The sequence below is a fragment of the Morone saxatilis genome, unplaced genomic scaffold (assembly GCF_004916995.1).
Source record: "Morone saxatilis isolate NCDOM2014 unplaced genomic scaffold, NCSU_SB_2.0 Contig20, whole genome shotgun sequence".
Lineage (NCBI taxonomy): Eukaryota > Metazoa > Chordata > Actinopteri > Moronidae > Morone > Morone saxatilis.
In genome coordinates this window covers 18,282,166-18,287,703 of record NW_023339763.1, presented here as the reverse complement: position 1 = coordinate 18,287,703, position 5,538 = coordinate 18,282,166, and the positions used below count along the sequence as shown (strand labels likewise).

The 5,538-nt window shown below is 36.8% G+C and overlaps 1 protein-coding gene across 1 annotated transcript in view; it reads right to left on the bottom strand.

Annotated features, from left to right (window-relative positions):
• Nucleotides 1-4,486: 4,486 nt before the first annotated feature.
• Nucleotides 4,487-5,538, bottom strand: part of LOC118331412 (protocadherin alpha-C2-like) — a gene marked incomplete in the record, with an annotated part of 17,592 nt that continues 16,540 nt past the window's right edge. Inside the window, 1 exon segment of the mRNA XM_035666328.1 lies at nt 4,487-5,538.

The window sequence follows — 5,538 nt, the reverse complement described above, 5'->3', positions numbered from 1 at the left end:
ATACAATATTAAAATAAACGTGCTCAATAGTATATTTGCCAGCCAAAAGAGCCCCATTGTAAACCTGGAAATATTGAATACACCAAGGTTTTATGTTACAAAGTATGGATCCCCAGCATATAGCATATATATAAACTGCTGGATTCTAATTAGCATATGTTGGGCAATTAGTATTAGAATTAATAGTATATATCACATTTCAGCAACCAATAGTTGCTGAGATTTCATCCATATATGTGATTATACTAATTAATGCTAACAATAATATAATATAAAGGAATTCACTGACTTACAACAACTTTCATTGTTGAATATGTGTTTGCGGTGGTGCTGGTGCAATTATTAGTGTATTCAGATTCAAATACATTTCATACATATCCATAATATGCAATGTAAGAGCTGAATGAAAGAGCAGGATTCTACATTTATTTAAAGCTGCATTTAAAACAATGGCCACTAAGGGGCAGATGAACAACAAGCAGATACACTAACAAAGCTTTTTAGTAAAATTTTAGTTGGGAGTTTGACTACCCAAAACAACAATCTGTTTCTTTTTATTCATGTATTTAATTTTCAAGACCATTGAACCCCTGAAAAGATAGTTAAAGAAATCATTGAGGGTACAGAAAGTATAGAAGAACTATATACTGCTCATCCACAATTTCTGCCTGATATGAGTGATAATAGGGTCTTTGAGCATTTTTTTGGCTATTCATTGACCAATTTCTCTAAGTTATCCTTGAATTGTGTCAATATTGAGTGTTAAGATAAATAATTACTTTTTTTGTGTTTCATTGGGATAGTTGTACTTTCAAGTCATTTTAAAGCTAAACAATAGAGAATGTGAAGTTGTAAAAGTTTGTGTCAGCCAATCTTATACAATAAGCAACATGTCTGCAAATTATTGTATGTATTTTTTATTTTTTACAGTAAAAACAATTATCAGACATTATTTTCCTGTGTTAAAGAATATGAACAATGTGGGTCAGTTGCCGGTATTAGCTTTCATCAGTAGGTGTCAGTATTGCTGAAGAGATGGAGGAAGGGAGGTGTGAATTATTTCTCCAGTCTACAGGCAGATGGAGCCTGTGGCACAGACATCAATAGACCTCTCCCAGACAACATTCAAAACGGGAACTCTTTGTTCAAATAGAGGAAAAGATTAAGTTCCCATGTTAACCAGCATACAACCCTCTGTGGTTTTTTATTTGAATCTGTGCCACATTAAATGTGCTGATATGTTTCTGACACTCAACATTGAGGTCAGGGGAGAGTTCAATAGGATTTCAGAAGTGACCAGTGTCAGATTTTAGTATTGTTTTTCATTCCATTGGTTTGTTTCCTCAGTCATAGGTCAGCTGCTTGGGTGATGATCCCCTTCTGTTGTTAACATCTGTTTTCTGTTCATCTCAATCCATTTGTCATTTGGCAAGTTTCAAATGGGGTTTCTACTGCCAAAAGAAGAGAATATTTATGACTTGGCTGAGTTGAATGAACTTGAGTGTTTAGGGAGGTGATTGAGTAATATTGTAAGTGTGACTGAGCTGTTTTTCACATTAAGGACAAAATGTTTCAGTTTATGGCCAGAGATTTCCAGGAACACTTAAGACTACAAGACTACTATTTTTTACGGGAATTATTCAAAAGTATAACAGTTACTTCCTGGGTTAATGGGCTTTTTGCCTATACATTCCACAATGGAACAACAATGTGGTGAGAATAAATGTTCTACATCTACATACATTCTACATTCTATTCCACCTAAATCAACAGTACTAATCAGGTTCTTCCTAATTAATGCCACAGGCTGTTATCCAAACTCTGCCTTTGATACAATTTATAATGTATTGTTCCAAATAATGGCCAACTGTGCCAACAAAATCTGAAGAGTAAAAAGTCCCATGACACATAAGTACAGAAGAAAAGCAACAGGCAGGAAGCCAACAGCAAGGAATACACTCGTTTCACATCAGTTAGCACCCCTGTTAGCTGAAATCAAGTCAGAACAAAGCTTAGATATTAAGATATTTAAGAAAAACTTTATTTGTGACTTATTAACAAAACACATTACCAGATTGATGAAATCATAAGAATCACTATTATCACCTTTACAATGATGAAGCAGGTGTACAAAAAAGTTATTAACAGATCTGCACTGTCACAGTCTACTGGTATGTGCCACTCACTGCCACACCCAGTGACTGAGGAACATTCACTATACACAAGCAGAGAAAACATCGACTTTATTTTTTTTAAATACCATTTTATGTATTTTGATGTTTTTTTTTCCTTCTTTTTCATTTTTTCTCTACTGGGCGAGGGATAGATATGGAGGGTGAGTAAATGATTTGATTTCACAATAGTGTTTGTTTGATCATCATTTCAAAGCTTAACACAACTTTAAGGGTTGATTTTCTCATCTATGAAAATCATATGGGTAAAAACAGGGGGGGGAGCATTTCATAGCATAACACAATAGCATTATGTATATCTAGAAGATTAAATTCATTTTCAACAGGATAAAAAATGTGATTCTTTTAGGTTTTTCCACAAGTTACTGTTCGCAATAATATGTGTGGGTGTATGTGTGGATGAGTGTGGGTCTTTCAATGTGTGTGTATTGTCTTTGAGAATGTGTATCAGAGGTATATGTATTCCAATACGCATTTCCCCGTGGAAAAACATATCTATGTATATATAGTATCTATATAGTATCTGTTTCCTTTGCTTATAACATGCAAACAGCCACTTGGTGATCTGACAGCACAGAAGTACACCTGAAGGACGGGGCACAGGGGGAAGGAAACGTGTGCATGGGAGGGATTGAGCCTGATAGCAGCACCTATACACCCCTACTGTGACTGGAAAGACGATGGCCTAAAAAAAGGAACACAGAGGTGAAATTTGATGACACTTTTCATCATGTTGATGCTGTTCCTACGTATATATATATATAAATATACTGCTCGCAAAAACTTTTCTTTACCCTGCTAGACCTGGGTTTCACAATGTCAGGGCCAAATAATGTTGATCATTTTACACAGTTGACACCTGGTTCGCTGCAACTTGTGAGTTACTCCCAGCAGCATTATTTTTGATGTTTATTTATATTTTTATAGAAGTATAATATTACGTAATTTCCAGCTGTGATTGTTGATCTGTGTTTGCTGGTATCGTCTTCCTTTCTTCTACCATGTCATGTTGTTTCTTCTCACTGGTGTGCAATAAACAATGTCAACAGCGTGCTTCACCTCCATTAATCCCTAAGTGGAATTTCCCCCCCTTTTAAGTCAACCACCAACCTCTTTCCCCTGCTGCTGAACTGCGCTCCACTTATTTTGTAAGTGGTTTTTGCCTATCCCAGTTGATCAACTGTTACTAATGGCTGACACACAGGAATAACTACAATACCTCACACTCTACACTCAATGACTGCTATATTTCTGACTCTTGTTTTGCCTCTCCATCTTGTCTCATCATATCCAGTAGAGTATGATCTCAGTTTTTGCTAACCTGTCAGACGTCCTTATGATGCAGTGCGTAAAACCAACGTGAGAGATGCACGAGAGCTGTCAACAATGAGCAATCAGAGGAGACACACTAGCTGAAGCGCCTAAACTCAGTTGAAGTTGAACCTAACAAAAGATGTGTTTGTGTGTGTGAGTGTGTGTAGTATATGTGCATGTGTCTATGTGTGTATTCTGTGTGTAAATATGCAAATACACAAATGTTACTGTGTTACAACGGCACAGTTCGTTGAAGGAGAGGACTTGAAAGATGTCGTCCGACCATGTTGATTTGAAGAAACAGGAGCAGAGGGAGGAAACAGGCAGCGGGCAAGCAAATCCTACAAGCACTGAAGCAGTTGAGGCGGTGGTGCAGGGCCTGAAGAACAACTACTTAACATTCAAAGACAGAAGTAGAGGGATCAGGCTTGAACAGAAATGAAGCAACAAGCAACGTTCCTGCGTCCCAGCCATATAATACACTCCCATATTAAGGATGACATTGGCCTTCAGTCTTGGAGATTACAGAAAGGGGTGTGTAATTTTTTAGTATATATTTGTGTTCGTATGTACTGTATGTCTACGTGTAAGAGAGCGCGAGAGAGCATGTGTGTTTGCTTGTCTGTATGTGTGAGCAAGAGGCAGAGAGAGTCAGTGTTTGTGTAGATTAATGTGCGTGTCAGACTGGGAGTGCAGATACACAGTGGGATTAAGACCCCATTGACCTGTGCCGTATTCCAAGAGAAGAGGCAAGGTCAGGGGCCGGTTGCATCAGCTGCACGTATAGGTTCCCTAGTTATATCCGAAGTAGCCACTAATCCCGATTCACGCATTGCTAAAACACAAGCGGTAGCACCACAAACATCTGTTACAACGTAACCTTAAGTAACAACTAAATAGTTAAGCAAGCAATAAAGCAGGTGCAAATGATACAAAGTCACATAATTGCACTCACTAACAGTAAAGCAGGATTTTTTTTCTTTTTTTTGCTCGCAGCATATTTTTTTCTTTATCAATTACATTTTTGCAAGTTAAAGGACTGTAGCAGTGATTTTGGATGTTTCCACCCATTTTCTACAAATTACACACTACTGATGACTGACTTTCTAATTGAGTTTTTATATTTTTCAATGTGTCTTTTTTTAAGCAGACTCTGGTTTCCATCCCATTCCATACAATATTAAAATAAACGTGCTGAGACTTGCTTGACATACGTAATGGATTATGTCCATGTTTAATTTAGCCATATTACATCACTGTGATTATGCAGTTCTTGCATGAATCTGCACTTCATCTACATTACCATGTGATGAAAATGTAACTTAAACAACAATAAAACCAAACTTCAATGGATTTTGAAATGCAAAAAAGTTCAGTCTCAGCTAATTTATTTTTGTGTAAAAAAACAATGGAAAAGATTACATTTCTTTTAAATGTACCAAATACAATGGTCTGTGACGTAAAGTGGATTGGTAGAGAATGGTTTTAAACGTGCAAAAACTTGTATTGTCCTTTAATAGTCAATTGTGGATTCTAATAACCAGTCGCAATTTCTATACCAATCTAGTCAACTACAAATCCATGTGGTTTGTACCCATCAGCAAGGTAATGCTATATACTGATTGGCTACTCATCTGAAATCTTAATATTATAACTAGCTACAGCCGTAGAATTCCACCTTAACTACCCATGGTACAATCGAATTTTTAACTTGCTAATTGCAAATTAACTAGCAGTTATGAAGCCACTACTTTATACTCTAACCTGGGAACAAACTTGCGCATAGTTGGTGCAACCCAGTCCAGGTCCTCAGCCTCTGCAATGTGCTATGTTACACTGAAACAGAGCTATTTATTAGAGTGTGGTCCTGCTTGTCTCAGCCACCTCAAGGGTGCTAATCTCATGGTACATATACTGTATGTTGTTACCTTTCATTTTGTTTTTATTACAAAAGACCACATTTTCTGAATTTCTACAAGGCCTCCACAATACCGAAGACAAAAGCCTCTGTTTAATTTTTTTTAGTTTGGCT